Source organism: Camellia sinensis, chromosome 12, assembly GCF_055761805.1.
Source record: "Camellia sinensis isolate YWXY chromosome 12, ASM5576180v1, whole genome shotgun sequence".
Classification (NCBI taxonomy): Eukaryota; Viridiplantae; Streptophyta; class Magnoliopsida; order Ericales; family Theaceae; genus Camellia; species Camellia sinensis.
Genome location: NC_138972.1, coordinates 155,382,832 through 155,403,718, shown reverse-complemented (window position 1 = coordinate 155,403,718; position 20,887 = coordinate 155,382,832). Strand labels below are relative to the sequence as shown.

At 35.1% G+C, this 20,887-nt stretch overlaps 1 long non-coding RNA gene across 7 annotated transcripts in view; it reads left to right on the top strand.

The window, feature by feature from the left end:
- LOC145804873 (uncharacterized) overlaps window positions 1–20,084 on the top strand; it is a 30,281-nt gene extending 10,197 nt beyond the window's left edge. Inside the window, exons 2-10 of one of the 7 annotated variants that reach the window (XR_014347564.1) lie at window positions 6,647–6,714; window positions 7,182–7,231; window positions 9,219–9,269; window positions 9,623–9,639; window positions 10,609–10,703; window positions 18,103–18,222; window positions 19,273–19,334; window positions 19,448–19,619; window positions 19,744–20,084. This is a non-coding gene — a long non-coding RNA (uncharacterized LOC145804873). Of the gene's footprint in view, window positions 1–5,133; window positions 5,198–6,646; window positions 6,715–7,181; window positions 7,232–9,218; window positions 9,270–9,622; window positions 10,704–18,102; window positions 18,223–19,272; window positions 19,360–19,447; window positions 19,620–19,743 lie in introns of all 7 variants that reach the window. The other 6 variants (XR_014347563.1, XR_014347567.1, XR_014347565.1 and 3 more) reach the window with 6 other exon arrangements.
- Window positions 20,085–20,887: the final 803 nt, after the last annotated feature.

The window sequence follows — 20,887 nt, the reverse complement described above, 5'->3', positions numbered from 1 at the left end:
TAGACAAATAACTAAGGTAAAATTCATATCAAAGGTTAAAGAAATCCCTACCTCAAAGTAGAAGACAAGAGAGAACAAGAGTTGAAGCTTGGCAGAGCCGAAATGGTAACTCCTCTGATTAAAATGAAGCCCTTGACGTGCTCTACCTTTTTCTCCAAAGGACTAGGGTTAGGAAATCAATGGATTATGAGTATATGGAGCTTGATTGTAAGAACTAGAGAGAAAGAGAGAGAGTGTGTATGTGTGAAGATTTAGGATTTTTGAAATGTTTAAAGAGAGAGATGATAAGGTGACACAAAATACCCTTTTTTTGGACTGATATATACGTAGACCGCTCAAGTTACCAAAACACCGCTCGAGTGTCAGACACAATAATTGACACCACTCGAGTGCACAATGACCCCCTCCCAAAAGTTCAAACTTGCAAAAGACCGCTCGAGCGCAAGAAACACTGCTCGAGCGAAGATTCCTCACTTCCAGTAATTTTATAAACTGTAAAAGATCGCTCGAGTGAACAAGCAAAAATTTAGGGAACAACTCTTTTGAAAAACTAACTCCAAACCTGTTTCAAACACAACCACAACTCCCACACAGCGAAACTCAACTAGTAACAAGATGAAATTGAAATGAACAATAATTAAGGACATGGATTCTTAGATTCAAAAGCAAGAAATGGGTCAGGTCTAAACCAGAACCGTTATACTACCAACACAGTATTGAACTAACAAAAAGATAGCAACATCTATTTATAACCACACAACACAATCCTAGATTACATAAACTAACACATAATGCCTACACATGACATCTACTAAGCAACAATTAATACCATCCTCCACTGATGGCCAAGGACAAAACTCTACAGATACTAATCATTGAAGAGCAAACACAAATATGTATAAACCCAATTCCAATTCTCAATTTTGTAAAAGAATTAATGAAATATCAATTTGTTTTGAAAACCAATTTCCACACTTCCAAATCCCCAACATATCCAGTACATATCAATACTCACTTATTATTTATCAAAACCCTAATTCCTTTATGTTCAAATACAACCCAAAACCAACACAACCACCATTATCTTTCCACAATCACTTGCTTAGAAGCTCAGACTTCACAACCCTTTATCTCAACGTGCTCAACATCACAAAACCAACCATAAACCTAACACTTAAATCCATAAATCCAAATCCTAACTAACCCATCTACTTTTAATTAAATCATGTTTCAAAATCATGCTTTTAATACTACAAAATTTACCACACATCTATCTATAGTGAGGTATTGAAAAGGAGTAGGAGAATCCCTACATCTTGAAACGAAGCAAAGAAAAGTTAAAAATCCACTGGCAATGAAAACACGATCCGCTCAGATTAAATCGAAGCCCTCACAGCCCTCTACATTTTGGCATATGGAACTAGAGTCAAAAGATCACTTAAAATAGATGAAACCTAAGCTTGAAAGCTTAACTAGATCAAAAATGGTGGAAATGGGAGAGAAGAGATGGAAGAAATCTAAAAAAGTGACTTTTTGCACGCACAGACTACTTAAATAAACGACTTATCACGGGCGCGATGAAACACACCACGGGCTCAACCAACTCTTCTCAGGCACGATCTTCAAATTGTGGCCAACCTTTGCGATTCCTCATAGGCGAAGCAATTTTCACCCCATACACAGACCTGAATGCCACATTCGGTCGCTGCCCATCGCGGGCACGATCCTGCCCTTATCAAATCATAGGCACGAATGCCAAGGTCACAGGCGCAACCAACCTACGGCAGCAAACCTGGGTTGCTGTTCAAAAGCCAAGCCTAAGCACCCCAAAGTCCTAAACCACCTTGAAAAGGTCCATGTCAACCAAGACGAACATGCGTCCCATTCAAAAACAAAATGGGTTAGGTTTTTTGACCCAGGCCACTACAAAATGACCCCCTCCTTAATCTCTACCTTTAATCCCAAAGCACTAGGATAGTGAGATTCGTGGATTGAAGTAGATCGAAAGATTTAAGAAAGAAATTTACAGAGATATGAGACTTTTTGAGTTTTAGATACTTGCAGAGAGAGAGATAGAAAGAGAAATCAGAAAAGTGAGTAAAAAGATCTTACCCTGCGACTTTATACAAACAAACAACTCGAGCAACCAAAATTAGACTTAAGCGAATAACTAAACTCTCAAAAGATCAACTCTGTAGAATAGATTGCTCGAGTGACCAAAACACTGCTCAAGTGAAGAAAACCTTACTCCCAGAAGTTCAGACTACAAACTCGTAAACTAGAAGAGATGAAAGACCGCTCGAGTGACAGAAAGACCGCTCGAGCGAACTCAAACTCAGACAGTCAGACCCACTCCAGAAATGCTAAGTCCCAATCTATTTCAACATAACTCAATAGAAACAATTCACAACTCCAAGTTGACATAGGACTAAAACAGATAACGACAACACCAATAGATGCCAAAATCCAAAATCCAAAATCAAGGAGTATAAAAGGATCAGGTCAAAACCCGGGCTACTATAAAACACTAACGAAGTTGAGGGTATTTTTGTTAAGCTACTGCACATTTACTGTATATATATATTGCACATTTTTTGTATATACATATTGCATATATAGATATAGATTAACGTTGGAGACTTAGCGAAAGAGATGATTGGAGAATGGACAATGGTAGGACAGGACATGCGATGTGCGTGAAGCCACCAATTCGAGATCACACCACCTCCTAAGCCATGTGTATAAGAAAATATTTCTGTTAATATATTAATAGAAATAAACGAAGGTTTTAACTTTTGCCAAAATATATATTAAAAAAAATTGTTTAAATTGATGAAATTAAAACCTCAGGGATTGATTTGTTACGAGTGTCAAACTCTAGGTTTTCTTTTTTTTTTTTTTTTGATTTATTTAATTTTTCGCTTAATTTTTTTAAAAAGAAAAAAAATTCCGAAAACTAAACCAAACATAACCATCAAGCAACCAAATCAAGTAAAATTTAGAGACTAATATTTAGGGACCAATTGAATTTGGTCTTTAAAAACCATCATTTAGGGACAAAAATAAAGTTTAGGAGAAAGCTATACAAATGCACTATATTCCTTCATGATATGTACTACAAGGGAAAAAAAAAAGTTGCACTTACTCTCATTTGACTAGTTGATCCATGCGTGTTTGATATGGTTAAGAGCTGGAGACAAATTAATTTGGTTACTAGCATGGTCATAGGCTATTTTAGCCTCAATTAAGAGTGGGCGTGGGTTGGTTGCGGTCACAAAACTTCACATTCGTCATCCGTCCGCCAGATTGGCGGATTGAAAAAAATCAATCCGCATCCGTCCGCCAATGCGACGGATGTGGATTGAGCGGATTGGCGGATTGATGCGAATTGGTTTGACGGTTTAAAATTTTATAAATTTTCAACATTATTCAACTTGTGCACTATCTAAAAAAATAAATAAAAAATAAAAAATTATAGTCAATGACTTAACATAGTATTACAATCACTGCATACCTCATCCAAAGAAAGAAAGTTTAAAACTTTATCCACATATTACAATTACAACATGCCTCATCCACATAAACTATTATAATCAGTGGTTCTTAAAATATAAAAACAATTCAAACTACCAAAACCATGAACAAAACAGTAGTAGAGATTGTATGTCTTTGTATTGTTATATCTATATCTGTTTTTGAAAACAAAAACCAACCAGCATATATAATCTTTTTTATTTATTATTTTTAGAGTTAGATTTAAAAACTAAAATATATAGATAAATAATACATTTATTTATTTTTAATTCAAAAAAATATTTAAGTTGATAACTCTTTTTCAACATAATATATTCAACAGAATATTTAAACTATTTTTCAATTGAAAACACAAATAGAATATATAAACAAATTGAAAATATAAAGTCTTACAAATTATTAAAGATGCTCGGCGGTTTAGTAGTTCGGTGATTCGGTTACGGTCAAATAAACCTCAAATTCGTCATCCATTCAAAACTAAACGAATTAAAAAAAATCAATCCGCAACCGTCCGCTCGTCGTCACGCATCCGTCGGCTTAACAATCGGCTTAACGATAGGCAAATAAAAATCTCATCCAGTCGCCCTAATTTGTTAAATTCGTGCTCTCGATTGTACAACTCTGACGGTAGTGCTACGTAGCTCGAAAGGTGGAGCTCGAAATTGGCTCGAATCAGAAGCAGAGAAGGAGAAGAGAAGGAAGGAGGAGGAGGAAAGAGGGAGGAGGAGGAGGAGGAGGAGGGACTGGAGGGGGCCCAACAAATGGGGCTGGAGGCGGGGGGCAGGGGGCGGAGGCGAGGCAGAGCCGACGAGCAGCGACGGCGGGCGACGAGGCGACGGGTAGCGACGGCCGGCGACGAGCAGCGACGATCCTCGGCGGCGGCGGTGGTGCTGGCTCTTCTCCTCTGTTCTTCCTCTCTTCTCCTCTGTCTCTTCTTCCTCTCTTCTTCCTCTCTTCTCTCCTCTCTTCTTCCTCTCTTCTCTCCCTCTTCCTCTCTTCACTCTTCTCTGTCTAGGGCTCTCTGTCTAGGACTCCAATGAAGATCTAAGATCTTCAGCTTCAATCGATCTCATTTTCATGATCGGTCTCATGCTTCAATGTAGATCTATCTCTCTCTCTTCTTCAGTCGTCTCTCCATTTTTCGTTTCGCACCAACACCCCTTCTTGCTCAGGCCACTCTCTCTCTCTCTCTCTCTCTCTCTCTCTCTCTCACACACACACACACACATGTACACACACATATATATATATATATATATATATAAATGCCTATGGCAGATTGGATTTGAAATTTTTTAGTGCGCTGGTGTTTGGATCTGTGAACTGGAAGAGAAGATGAATCGGTGCAGGAAGATGAGCGGGGTCTCAATTTCTGCCTCTGACTCCATCTTCTTCCATAAACCTCGCTGAGTCGACCTCTTTAATCCCTCCGTAAACCACCAATTCAGACCTCGAGATGGCATCTCAAGTATATGATCTAACTTTTTCTATTTTTTCATTAATATATTTCATTTTCATTAATTTTACTCTTAATTTCTATATATATAAATAAAATAAAATAAAAATCTGATTTCCTTGTTTTTATCGAATAAATTTCAGTCATCTAACTTAGATTTTCGACTCCAAAGCAGAGATGGAGCTTCTTGTCATCATTCTAACAAAGGTATACACTACTCCGTGTGTATTTTCTAAACGCCTTGTTTGGTTGTTGAGAAAAGTGTAAAATGAAAAAGATTTTAATCCCTAAATTCTAGAACATGTAATCTTTCCTGTATAAATGTGGTTTTAGTTGCAGTGCAACAAAAAACTAATTTACAAATTATCAAGTTGATGATGATATGATGGAATACCTTGTTGGACTTGATATTCTTCATACATGATTTTTTATGTATTTTTTTAAGATTACAATTTCTTTTTATATATCTTTTTAGCAAAGAATACAATCTTCTTGTTAATACTTGACAACAATTAAGCAAGTTCAATTCCTAGGATTGATATGTGTTTTGTTTGCCGTGTTGGGCTACTTTAGCTACCATTGCCACAGTATCCACTTTCCACAGCTCCAACATTATCACCTTAGATCATTGGGAAACTGTTGTTGAGGTACTTTGTATTATATGTCAAATTTTCTCTTTATTACTTGGTTATGTAATTTGGGCTAAATATAAGAAATAATTTGTCTTGTTACTTATCCTTGGAATGTTAAGTAGTAAGTTTTTGGAGTTTCTTCTTAAGTTGTACACGCAGTTGGAGTTAATATTGAAATCATTCATGGTTTGATTCTAACATTTAAGTGTTTGCACCCCGTTTTTGGCCACATATATCTGCATATGAATGGAATGGAATTGTATGATGCATGCTCTTACTTCATTCCCTTTTTTATAATTTAAACCTCTTTTTTATTATAATTTTAATACTTCAGCATTACAATTTTACTAACTTTTCATAATTAAATTCTAAAGTTTAATTTAGTTCTATACTAATGGTTATTGATCACGCATGCAATTAAATTCTTCATTTGGATTACAAAATTATGTATCACACATGAAGTTTATGACAACATGTTTTCATTTTTCTAGATTTACTGTGCTAAGTTGTCTCATTTTCCAAGCCTAGGGAAGAACTGGGAATGTACCGGGGTTATAAAGTGTGATATGCTTCTAGTATATTTCATTTTAAGATTTCATTACTTGAACAAAAATTAGCTATGCATTTTTTTTTAACAGGGACTTCTATATTCTTCTAATTGCATGAATAGAAAATTAGCTATGGAATTTGCTTTGTCATCATTGTTTTATGATAAAAGTTTAGTATAAATTGCATGTTAATTGTCATTGAGATTGATAAACAATAATAAAATCATGACATTGTTCTTCTGTATAATGCTAAAGTGTCATATTCACATCTATAAGAACAAGAAGTGCTTCGCTCGCTCTCTTGAATCGAATGAGCCTCATATTCTATCTATTGCGTGACAATGCCATCTATTTTTCCCCCTGATATTTCCTTTTTATTCTTTTACTTCGTTTTTTATTTTTTTAAATTTTTTTTTTTGGTTTTTGAGGTTAGAGAAATTGATTGTGTTCTCGAATCATCAATGTTTATCTTCTAGGTGAATAGATGAATAGTTCAACAGGACTCGGATTTATGCCACATGTCATCAACATCCCAGAAGGAGAGGTATGCTATACCTATACCCCAGCAATACCTATGAAGTTGTTTTGAAATCACTACTTTACTTTTCTAGGACTTGAAAGAGGTTTATGTTGTATGAATCTGTTCTGAAATTTGTTTATTCGAAATTTCTTTGTTACTTGATTGTGTATATAAGATTATTGCTCAAATTAATAATTACTTGTGGATTTCTCTAAGAAAATATAGTTTGATGAATAACTTTCTTTTGCAAGTTTTTATAATTTGTTTTTCTTTTCTATTTCTCTTTGCCATGATATATTTATGATAAGAGCAGCATGCTCATATATGCTACATGTTGAATTATATATTCCAGTTTATATATATATATATATATATTCTAGCGTATAAGAGTTCCTTTATATTTTTGGATTCTTCTTTCCTTTTTATTTTTATTTTCTATTCAAAAGTTTGACTATGGAGTAACCCTTTTGTTAATTGTACATCTCCTCTAGATATGGATGGAATAAACTGGTATGAAGATTTGTGGGGCAATAGTAAACAGGTAACCCTCCCCTTATGTAACACTTCGTACTTCTTGGACTTGTGGGATTGCTCTTGACACTCTTATTATTGTACTTGGAGCCTCTTTGGTTCATTTTGTGATATTGATTGAGGTGGTATCATAATGGTAAAGTAAGATTGAACCAAAAACATTAATTCGGATAATTGTCCCATGAGTAGTCTTTACTCTTTTGTCCTTTTTTCTTTCCACACTTTAAATTTGGATGTGAGGCTGGAACCATTGGAAAGCTTGTTTCTAGGGTTTTGAACACAAGAACGACCTAAACCGGAGTCTGGACAAAGGAGTTATGCTTCATTAGATATTCACCTTTGTAGATATATATATATATATATATATATGTATGGATTGTGTTTGTTAATAAATGATTTTGAAGGATGTGGGCAATAATTTATGATTATGGATGGAAGTATGTCTATTATTGAGGATTAGTGTTGTTGATGATGGAAATTAGTCTATAATTTATGAAAGAGAGAAACTCCTGATTTTCTACAAATCCTAGTTTTGAAACTTGTTTAATAAAGAGGGATTCTTCTCAATTAATTTTCAAAACATGAAATTGGGCATGTTTGTTCGACTTTGGGGTTGAAATATGAATTATTGGATTGGTGTGATACTAATGTGTATGAGTGGTTGGAAGACTTAAAAGGGGTTTTTGCCCAATTGGCCTCTAAAACCTAAAATTAAGTATATTTACTTGACTTTGATGTTGAAAAGTTAGACTTTGAGATTTTTACACTAAAACTGGAGATGATGATGGTTATGAATTGAAGAATCTTCTCATTGTTGACATGTGAACTATTGAATTGTTGTGCATTGAAATCATTTTAGGGGAAAATGAGAATTTACAAATTCATACATCATATGCATTATTAAATTTCTTTTATAATACAATGATGATTTGAATGATGGAAAGTTGAAAGGAGATAAATAGTCTATGAGTCCGGATTGTGAGTTGGGTGGTTTTGAGTTGTGTTTTGTATTTGGTACCTGCGCGAGGAGTCAAGGTTCCCAATTGCCCTGTTTGCGCATACGGCAGGATAAATGTGGAAAATTTTTTTTGGGTGTCCACAGTCCCACCGTTTCTGGAGTCGGCAAATGGGGAAGGAAAAAATGTTTTTGGGTGCCCATCGCCCTCCCGTTTCTGGAGTCAGCAAATGTGGGACTATTTTCAGTATACAAAATTTATATCTATGTATGTATTTTGAATTACGGCTCTTACTTGGAATGTCATAGTATTTACCACCCCTGAAAGATCAGGAAATGCTTATTTAACCTTAACATTTACTCATTTCATACTCATGCATAAAGGTATTCATATGCATACATAATAAAATTTATCAAATGTTTGCATTGCATGATCATGTGTATTTCAATTAATTATATAATTTGTTAAATATATTTCCTACTGGGCATTCACTCACCCCAAAAACTAACCATTTTCAGGAAATGAAGTTGACGAGCCATTTAAATGATTTACTATAGAAAGCAATTTGGATGAAGCATGAATGCCCAATCGTTTGATGTTTTGTGTTGAAGCCTTGGGGCTATTTTGTGTAAATGTGAAGAATTTTATTTTTAAAACATGCACACTTTTGATAGAGTGTTGCCTTTTTTGTTTTTATTTATTTATTATTGTTTTTTGGTTTCTCTTTTTAGTACAACTTCATAGCTATGGAATTGTTTCCTTTTAACTCTGGATGTAAGTAGACTGTACTGAAGTTTTTGGGAATAGTTCAACGGGGAAGAAGTGTTACGGAATTGTATTATTATTTCTTTATCTAATGGTTGTATCTATGCGGATTGAGGTAGGGGAACAGGATTTGGGAGGTGTTTTCCCAGGACATTACACCTTACATCCGTTTTCTCAATTGCATATAGATACATGCTTATATATACACACACTTATATGTATTTTTATATGCACCATGTATTGTACTTTGTTTAAGCTGTAGTATTTTCTTAACAGGTTGAAATATGTAATCTTCAAGATGCAACTTTTCCTAATGTTGTAGCGAAGGTAAATAATTTTATTGATATATAGTTTTCATAATTTTTATTTATTTGTTTTTTTTGAATTTTATATTTAACTTTACTCAGTAGCTGTCACATCTTTTTTGAACTTTTCATGTCATTCTTTCTTATGAACACACACACATCATGATTTACCGGCAATTCCACAAGTCATTCTTTGGTAAATCAGATTTATTCTTCCTATGCATGTTGTATCCATTGCCCTTCAACATTCCGAAGCAAGAATCACTACAAGAAATTAAGGCTCTGTCTGATTGTGATTTGTAATCAATTTTCTACACGTGTGTTTGAGTATGATGTTTGGTTATGGTTTTGAAATCAATTTTCCACTCTCTGCAGAGAACTCTGATGCACAGGTCGCGTTTTTTGTCAAAATTTTGCCTGAGGAAGTCCACCCGGAAGACCACCCGGATGTCCTTGGGGACGTCCACCCGGATGTCCTCTGAATTCCAGATTTTTTTTTTGGCAATTGATTTACATACTCAGGAAAAATATTTTCTGAATTTTTTTAAATTTTTTATGTGTTTTAAAATAATTTTGAGTTGTATGTTTAGTTATGAATTGTAAATTTTTGTATCACATATCAAATATCACATCAACAATTCTCCACTCAAATCAAACCTCTTTTCCAAAACTATTTTCAAAACTCTTTACCAAACAAATTTTCTACACTCAAATCATAATTCTACAACACATAAACTCAAAATAAAACTCATACTCTCAAATCACATTTACAAAACACAACCAAACGCAGGCTAAGGTTTTAAAGATAATTTTTTTTTAAGAATAAAAATAATTTGTCTGTAAAAAATTATATTTTTAAGGACAAAATGAAGAAATTTAAAAAAATATATATTTAATCATATTATTATATTTTTTAGACAAGACTATTTGGTTGTAAAAAAATCAACCACTTTTACCTACAATTTTAATTGGTCCCAATAAACCCAAATAATACATTATTTTATTTTAAGAAAATGTTTCGTTGCTCAAATTTTGTGACTCAAAAGTGGTTCAAATGGCCAAAACGACATCGTTTTGACCATTTTTATGTTCTTCTATACTCAAAACGACGTCGTTTTGACCATTTGAGTCACTTTTGATCCACAAAATTTGAGCTACGTAGCATTGTCGTTTATTTTATAAAGTCATTTTTGAACTCTCTCTCTCTCTCTCTCAAATCCCTAATTTCTTTTTCTCTCGCAAATGCAATGGTTCTTCTTTACGGATCTTGTTTGATTGCTTCCATTCAATCCTCTATATATACAGATTCATGTAGTGAATTGATTGTTTTGATTTTTTTTTTTTTTTCTTCTGAATTGCAGGGGTTGCTGATGTTTTACCCTACGTCAAAGCGGATTTGAAGAAGATTGCTGTTAGGGTTATAGAAAAAGCTAAGGAGATCTGTCTCAGTTAGTCGGTATGTCTATCTCTATCTCTTCTGGGTTTTTTTTTTTTTTTTTTTTCGTGTGTGCACGCCTTTTGATTAAGTTTTTTTTTGCTATTGCTTGAAGAATTGGATTCCTTAGGTTTGAATTATTGGAAAATTTTACAATTTTGAACATATGATTTTGTTGCTCTTATAAATTTTGTTGTTTTGTGCTTTTTTATTTTATTTTATTCTGAATTTGATTAGAATTTTGTAGAATCTGTATGAATTGACGATTATGTGAGTACATTTTTAGTCTTTGTTAAATAGTTTAAGGCTCTGTTTTTTAACTTAAGGATTTCAAATGAAGTAGATTTGAAATCTAATCTTACAAGTTGCTTCAGCTCAAATTACGTCAAAAAGTTATGATCTTAGTATGCCTACAATTTGTCTAAGAGAAAACTGCTCCAACCGCCAATTGCACCTTACTAAAATAGAGTAACTTTCCACATTAGTGGCAAGCCGGAAATGAAGTTTTTGCAACAAAGTTTGGAGAAAGTTGAATGGATTTGGTGTCTACAGAAGAGGAGTTTGATATATCTTGAAGCCTTTTGTGACATGGTGTTCTAAAAATTTGAAAATTTGTTGCTTTGTTTTCACAACATTTTATATATGAAGATAGAGTCAGCGATTTCAAACAGCTCAGGACTGTTAGCCCACTTTGTTGATAATAGAACAATTAGGATATTTGTGTCATGTGGATATTTGTTTTTGTTTTTGGATGTCTTGGTGGTTTAGGCCTCTCATGGATCATTTTTGAACTCTTTTAGTAAATATGTCATAGCCTTGTTGAGCATGAATTTCATTCCAGCTTCTCTCTCTTTCTCAAGGCTCTGCTTTTACCAGTTAACCATAAACTCTGACTTTGAGCAGATTTTTTTTATTTGGTAAGTACTTTAAGAAATAATCAGAGAATTATATGAGAAGTCCAAAATCATCTTGAGCAGGATGTAAGTCTATTTGTTGATTGAAGACACGTAGGAGCTTGTCCTCTCATCCTTTTCAAAATCGAGTTTGAGCATATTTTTAAAATTCGATTAGTTTTCAAGTCAAACTTGAACAATTAACATGACTTTGAAGGCTCCTAGGAGCTCGTCCTCTCATCATTTTCAAAATCGAGTCGCGTAACTCAACTTTTAAGTCTAGCTAAGATATTTTACACATTTGGATGAAGCAATGGATTCGTCCATACCATTGGTAAAGTTTGGAAGATCATGACTACCCATTCAATTGATTGTTCTAAAAGTTGAGTCGTTTTGTTAAGTCGAATTGAAAGGTGCTGGAAATTGTGTTCATGCATATAATATGATAGTGGTGTTGGTGGTAGATAGTGGCATGTATAGAATATGATAGTGGTGTTGGTGGTAGATAGTGGTATGTATAGAATATGATAGTGGTGTTGGTTGTAGATAGTGGCATGTATAGAATATGATAGTGGTGTTGGTGGTAGATAGTGGTATGTATAGAATATGATAGTGGTGGATAGTTTGTAAGTGGCATATAATGGGTTATGATGATGTTTGTAATATCTCCTATATAAGGAGTGTCATTTGGTCTTGTAATATAAGAAGTTTTGAATATAACAGAAATATATTCCTTCTTCCTCATATTTTCGGAGTTCTTCTTCTTCATATTTTCTAAGTTGGTATCAGAGCAACAAAAAACACAGCAGCCCTAAAACCGTCATAGCCATGTCGGAAGTCACGTCCGGAACCACTTCAACCCCTGCCGCTGCCATTCCGGTGAAAACGTCCAACTCTCACTCTGTCCAAATCACCACCATCCGCCTAAATGGTGATAATTTTCTCCGCTGGTCACAATCTGTCCGGATGTATATCCGTGGGCAAGGAAAGATCGGTTACATCACTGGTGACAAGAAGGCTCCTGCTGTTAATGATCCGCTGTTCGACAATTGGGACGCTGAAAACTCCATGGTTATGACATGGTTGGTCAATTCCATGGAGGAGGATATAAGCTCTAATTACATGTGCTATACTACTGCACAAGAATTGTGGGATAATGTTAGTCAGATGTATTCTGACCTAGGAAATCAATCTCAAGTTTTCGAATTAAATTTGAAGTTGGGAGAGATTCGTCAAGGAGATGATTCCGTCACCAAATATTTCAATTCGTTGAAAAGGTTGTGGCAGGATCTTGACATCTTCAACACATACGAATGGAAATCGGTTGACGACTGCAACCACCACAAGAAAACTGTGGAAGACAGCCGTATTTACAAGTTTCTTGCCGGCCTCAACATTGAGTTCGATGAAGTGCGAGGAAGAATTATTGGCAGACCTCCTCTCCCATCCATTGGCGAAGTATTTGCCGAAGTCAGAAGAGAAGAGAGCCGAAGGAGCGTCATGCTTAAGAAAAAAGGTAATGGTGAATCAATTGAAATTTCTGCTTTAATTAGCGATGCTGCGGCCAACAAGGCTGCAAATTACCAGCGCAGGTTTGATGATAAGCCACGGGTCTGGTGTGATTTTTGCAACAAGCCTCGCCATACACGCGAAACGTGTTGGAAGATTCATGGCAAACCTGTCAACTGGAAAAGCAGCAAACAAGGAGAGAAGAATCGTGGCTTTCCTACCGCTAATGAAGCCGATTCAGGTCCCTTCAACAAAGAGCAGATTGATCAACTCTTAAAGCTGATAAAATCCAACTCCTCAACCGGTACTCCTAGTGTTTTGTTGGCACAAACAGGTAGAAATCCTAAAGCCTTCTCTTGCCTAAACTTCTCTCTGTGGATCATAGATTCCGGTGCCTCCGATCACATGACTAGTTTTTCCCATTTATTTAGTACCTATTTCCCTTGTTCTGGTCATGACAAAATCAGAATAGCCGATGGTAGTTTTTCACCTATTGCAGGAAAAGGATTTATTAAACTAACTGAGAAAATTAATCTCAATGCTGTTCTTCACGTCCCCAACTTAGCCTGTAACCTTTTGTCTGTCAGTAAACTATCTAAGGATTCTAATTGTCGTGTTACATTTTTTGAATCCCATTGTGAATTTCAGGACCAGAACTCGGGGATGATGATTGGGCGTGCTAGGATGCTTGAAGGTCTTTACTACTTTGATGAAGTACCTGTTAGTAATAAAAAAGCTCAGAGCTTTAATAGTACCAGTTCAATCTCTGTTCGAGAAAAAATAATGCTATGGCACTATAGGCTAGGACATCCTAGTTTTCTTTATCTGAAACATTTATTTCCAGAATTATTTAAAGGGATTGATTGTTCTTCTTTTCATTGTGAAAGTTGCATTTTTGCAAAATTTCATCGCTCTACTTATTTGCCAAAACCTTACCAGGCTTCAAAACCTTTTTATTTGATTCATAGTGATGTTTGGGGCCCTTCTAAAATCACTACTCTTTCTGGTAAAAGATGGTTTGTTACATTTATTGATGACCATACCCGCTTATGTTGGATTTATTTGATGAATAAAAAATCTGACGTGAAAAATTTATTCACAAATTTTTACAATATGATTGAAAACCAATTTCAAACCAAAATTGGTATTTTACATTCTGATAATGGAACAGAATATTTCAATGAGCAGTTGGGTGAGTTTTTGGAAAAAAAGGGGATTTTTCATCAATCTACATGTCGAGATACCCCTCAACAAAATGGCATTGCAGAACGAAAAAATAAACATCTACTTGAAGTAGCACGTGCTATAATGTTTTACATGCATGTTCCTAAATATTTATGGGGTGAAGCAATTTTAACAGCCTCTTATTTGATAAACAGGATGCCTACAAAGGTGTTAACATACAAAACACCTTTTGATTGTCTCAAAACTTTTTTTCCTAGCACGAGGTTGTTTTCTGATTTACCCGCCAAAGTTTTTGGATGTACTGCCTATGTTCATGTTCCCAGTCAATTTCGTTCAAAACTTGACCCCCGTGCTATAAAATGTGTTTTTTTGGGTTATTCCTCAAACAAAAAGGGGTATAAGTGCTTCGATCCTCAAAACAAGAAATTTCATGTGAGTATGGATGTGTCATTTGTGGAAACAAAATCCTATTTCCCCAACACTTCTCTTCAGGGGGAGACAAGTGGAGTAGAAGACCGTTTTTGGGATATTTCTATTCCGCTCCCCAATGTCATTTATCCTACACAAAAACCACATCTGTCTGATAATGATCACTTAGGAGAACCAAGTTCTATGGTGCCTAGTCAAGAAGATTCTTGTTTAGGGGGAGAAGTACTACAAAATGATCTAAATCCTGAGCTTCAGGTTTATACTAGGAAGCGATTTCATCTGAGGAATAATGACCCGAATGTCCATCCTAATGACCCGAATGTCCACCCGAGTTCTGGCATCGAAATTTTAGGTAATCCTATTCCTTCTATTTCCGACCTTGATGTACCTATAGCAATTAGGAAAGGTGTCCGAAATTGCATTAAACATCCTATTGCAAATTACCTCTCCTATCAAAGATTGTCTAAAAACCATAGAGCTTTCACATCTAGGATTTCACACTTGTTTGTTCCAAGGAATATACAGGAAGCATTGGATGATCCGAATTGGAAATTAGCAGTCATGGAGGAGATGAATGCTTTAAGGAGAAGTGGTACTTGGGAGATAGTTGATCTACCCAAAGACAAGAAAACAGTTGGGTGTAAATGGGTGTTTACGATAAAATGTAACGCAGATGGAAGCGTTGAGAGATACAAGGCGAGACTGGTAGCTAAAGGCTTCACTCAAACTTATGGGATCGACTATCAGGAGACGTTTGCTCCTGTTGCTAAAATAAATTCCATCAGAGTACTGTTATCTCTTGCAGTAAATTCAGATTGGCCTCTACATCAACTTGACATTAAAAATACATTTCTTAATGGTGATCTTGAAGAGGAGGTGTTCATGAGCCTACCGCCGGGATTTGAGCAGAGACTTGGAAGTGACAGAGTATGCAGATTGAACAAGTCATTATACGGACTCAAACAATCACCAAGAGCGTGGTTTGAACGCTTTGGGAAGGCAGTTATCAATTGTGGCTTCTCGCAGAGTCAAGCAGATCACACAATATTTTATAAACATTCAAAAAACAGTAAAATTGCAATTTTGATTGTTTATGTTGATGACATCATTTTAACTGGCAATGATGAAGCAGAGTTAGCAGCCCTCAAAGAGAAACTCGCAAAAGAATTTCACATTAAGGATCTGGGAGCCCTCAAGTATTTCCTCGGAATGGAATTTGCAAGATCCAAGGAAGGTATATTCGTTAATCAGAGAAAATATGTTCTTGATCTCCTTGGAGAAACAGGTATGCTTGGTTGTAAGATGGCGGAGACTCCGATCGAGCCTAACTTGAAGTTACAAGCTGCTAAGGCTGAAGAAGTCAAAGAGAGAGAACAATATCAGCGACTTGTAGGGAAATTGATTTACTTGTCTCATACGCGGCCTGATATTGCCTTTGCAGTCAGCATGGTAAGTCAGTTCATGCACTCACCAGGGGCAGAGCACTTTGAGGCCGTTTATAAGATCTTAAGATATTTGAAAGGAACTCCAGGGAGAGGCTTACTATTCAAGAAACATGGACATCTTCAAGTTGAAGTATACACAGATGCAGACTGGGCAGGAAGTGTTACAGACAGGAGATCAACATCCGGATACTGCTCCTTTGTAGGTGGAAACCTAGTTACATGGCGGAGTAAAAAACAGAATGTGGTAGCTAGAAGTAGTGCAGAAGCAGAGTTCAGAGCTGTTGCCCATGGAATCTGTGAAGTAATGTGGATTAAAAGAATTCTTGAAGAATTAAAGCTTTCTCACCCGACACCTATGAAGGTCTATTGTGACAACAAAGCAGCTATATCTATAGCTCATAATCCAGTTCTACATGATCGCACAAAACATATAGAAGTGGATAAACATTTCATCAAGGAGAAAATCAATGCTGGCATAATCTGTATGACCTACCTTCCAACAGGTGAACAATTAGCTGATGTGCTAACAAAGGGACTACACAAGAAGCAATTTGATAAGCTGACTAGCAAGCTGGCTATGGAAGATATCTTCAAACCAGCTTGAGGGGGAGTGCTGGAAATTGTGTTCATGCATATAATATGATAGTGGTGTTGGTGGTAGATAGTGGCATGTATAGAATATGATAGTGGTGTTGGTGGTAGATAGTGGTATGTATAGAATATGATAGTGGTGTTGGTTGTAGATAGTGGCATGTATAGAATATGATAGTGGTGTTGGTGGTAGATAGTGGTATGTATAGAATATGATAGTGGTGGATAGTGGTAATATATAATATGTAAGTGGCATATAATGGGTTATGATGATGTTTGTAATATCTCCTATATAAGGAGTGTCATTTGGTCTTGTAATATAAGAAGTTTTGAATATAACAGAAATATATTCCTTCTTCCTCATATTTTCGGAGTTCTTCTTCTTCATATTTTCTAAGTAAAGGTATGTTTTGTCAATGATTAAATGGAACGGGATTCGTTCATATCATCGGTAAAATTTGGAAGATCATGACTATCGATTGGTAACTTGACTTGTTTGGATTTGTATAATTTGTTGCCAAGATGCTCATACATATTACATACTATTTGTTTTAAGTGTTTAAAGGTTATTAGTTGAAGATTATTATTATATAATTATATGTAATGCTTTAATGGAAGATTTTATGTTCTTGTTTAAATGCTCTCTATTTTCTACTCTATTAATTGTACTGGGTTCGTTTCCATGCATCTCTCTCCCTCTCTCTCTCTCTCTCTCTCTCTCTCTCTCTCTCTCTCATGTTAATTGGTTCATAGTTGATTAATGGGTTATTCATGTTTAGTTTAATTGAGGCTTAAAAATCAATTTATTAGCTTAAAATTTGAGTAATGTTGCAATGATCATTTAGTTTGTTCTTGGTATTTTGAAATTCTGTATATATTGTTTGATTTCGTTGGAAATGCCCCTTTTTTCTATGGTTGGATTGATGGAATGATGCCAAGCTTTTTAACATTACATGCAATGCCTCCTTAACTCTATTCAAACTTAGGAGAGGAAATAAATTGATTATACAAGTCTAGTGAGAAAATAAATTTTAGATAAATAGGAGAGAAAGGAAGGGAAAAAGAAATTGTCTCATGTTATATGATCGAAATAACCTTGAAAGGTGTAAATTTTCAATTTTCTTTTATTTTCTTCCCAAATCACCCAATCCAAACACATTGTAACTTCTGAATTGTACAAAACTAGTTAGTAGTCTGCATGCATGAATTGGGCATGGTTGGTTTGAAATACAGTGCTTAGTTTGTTGATTATGGGTCTTCATGTCATTTATAATTTTGTTGATTTTATGAATGCTTTGAGTAGTTTATTTATTTATTTATTTATTTTTTATTTCAGATCTTTAACATGTAAATCTTGAACTTTTGTAGACGTTGAGCAGATACTGTAAGAAGCACAACACCGCTGTCTCCATCCTACTGAAATCTGTGAAGTTCTTCGAAACCACGAAAAGTTTCACTTGACACCAGAACCACCTGCTAGGCCACCAGGTTGTCACCAATACCATTCTTAGATGCTTCAACTCAACAATTTAATATAGCAACTTCTTATTAATATGTTGTTTCTGTTGCTGATACCTTTTGGGATAATGTTACAACTGGGAGGGCCCCACTATGGAATTGTTTCTCACCCAAAGAAAATTCTTCTGATCTAACTCAGTTTTTCTTTAAATCTTTTTAGGATGAAACATCACTTATATGTACTGAGATAGCAAACTAATTGACTACATTGAGGTCTCTTTACTAGCTCTTGATAGCAAGTCTTTGAGACATCTCATTTCACTGATACATTGGTTATCGTGGAACATACTTGTTTTATTCTTCCTTGAGTCATGGGAGTGTGCATTTTTCATCTTGTTATGCCAACTAATTCTGAGGACTCTACTACAAAATTTGGATTTTCAATCTCTTGGAAAAGGGAACAAAACCATCATGGTACCAAGTTAATGTCCTGACTAGAGGCTTTCTAAAATGTAAATTTTGTAATATATACAAATGATTGGTTATATTTAGTTTGGCACAAATCATTCAATTCACAAGTATAAAATGTGATGGGACTTGGATTGGCCAGACTTAAGGGTAGAAATTCTGGGCCTTCATAAATTGTACGGCTCAATCAAGCTGTTATAATTTTTTTTTTTGTAGTCGTTATATATTTTGTAACTAGTCCACCCCTCGAAAAATTTCATATAGGTAAGATCAACACTTTTAGTGGCCTTTAGTCTCCATTTGCTTGTATGAGCCAAATGCTCTGGCTTTCTTTGTCTTGTGGTTGAGTTCTAAGCTGCTAATCTCTTCACACACTCCAAACAATTGATATTATCCTAGTACTGCTTGGAAGCTTGCCACCATTATTGTTTCATATAATTTAATCTACTAGGATCCAGTAACCAAGAGTTCTGTAATATTTTTTGGCAAATATTTTCTTATGAAAATATAGTATCGGCATTCTACTCTGATAATCCTAAAAAGCTTCACTATCTTGGGGAGAAATGTTCTGAAAATAACTTAGAGCATCAATGATTTTTATATTTTTGTTAGAGAAAGCGATGACTGAAAAAGCATTTGAGCTTCATGCTGAGCTGGGGAATGCAACATCAGAGGTATCTAGCTTGCTCGCAGACATTGGTTTGTATTTTTTTTTATTTAAATTATTAGAAGATCACGTTGTCAAAAAATTGATTCATTGACATTGCCTATTATGATTTGTGAACAGATCACAAAAGTAAAGTGGAAGACAGGAACAGAGTTCTAATCCCGAACTTTTGCACTCAACTAGATCAGCAGCTTGAAGTTTTACATGAAACTGTAGCTGCCTGTAACAGAACAAGAGCAGCAACTGAAAGTAATAGAAGAAGACACAATTGTTTGTATCTACAAAGGCCACGGTAAAATATAAATTATTTGGTTACAAACAAGAACTCAATTTTCTTTTATCAGTGATTTCAGCAATGCTTGAAGCAGACACATGGAGGATTTGGAACTCATACTGTTCTTTTAATGTATATTTAGGCTACTGAACAACTTAAAGCACAGCTCCGAGGGCTTAAATCCATGTATGGTTCTAGTATAAAACATTTGGATGATTTAGCAGAAGAACTTGAAGGAAAATCACAGCTAGCTTTTGATAATCTAAACTTGGAAATATCAAATCATTCAACTTTCCTCATGAATGTGAGTTCTATTTCTCGACTGAACTCTTGGTTAGAGGAAGAGGTAAAAACTTGGGCTGTGGTGATAAGAAATGACCCCAAGATTGAGGATAAAAGCTTGTTGAGCTGAGTATATGTCTATAACCATATATTTGTGTATATAAAAATAAATAATAAATATGCATGTGTTGGAATTATTTATGGTTTTCCCCACCTTGTGATTTATACTCTGGTTAAATATATCTATTTGCTTGTACGGCTGATTGCTACCCTGTGTGAGATTTCCTTGCTGGTCAGATGGTCTATCTAAATTTAGACGTGTATGCATGGGCTTTTGTTCGTGATCAGGTAATTTTTTGTTCCTCCCCAAGTTGAAAGGTTTTAATGTGTCGATAACTTGTTTCTTTATATTGTTTAAAGTCGGTTGGTCTTGGCTCCTCCAGTAAGTTTTTAGCTCCATAATTATTTGGACTCAATTCTTATGTGTTGAATACTTTTTGGATGAACACAGGGTCTTTGTTTTTACATTTTTTTAAAGTATCATGCATGGTACCAACTTTAAAAATCTAATTGCAAAAGTTAGTGTTTTTATTTTGTATATGCTGGCTTTAATTCTTTCAATTCTTTGCCACTTTCTCCATTGTGGTACCAACTTTACAATACTTTCAATTCTTTGCCATTTTTTATTTTGTAAAGGCTGTCTAGTAGTTTACTACTTAAAACCGAATATTACTTCAACACAACACATAGCTTCCCTTGACTGAAAAAAATTTGTTCTAAGATCTCAGTTCTATGCAGGTTGTGCAAGCTTGCGTCGATTTTGAATGACATTTCAATGAAGTACTTGAGAAGATGTGATGAGTTGTTTTGTTCTGTAGGTAGATATAACTCCAATTTATATTCTGTTCATTGAATAGTTGAATGCTACAAGCAATGCTTATGCCACTGTAATCAGGATCCTCTCCTTGAGTTTCTTCCTTAACTTTCTACTTGTTGAGCCATTG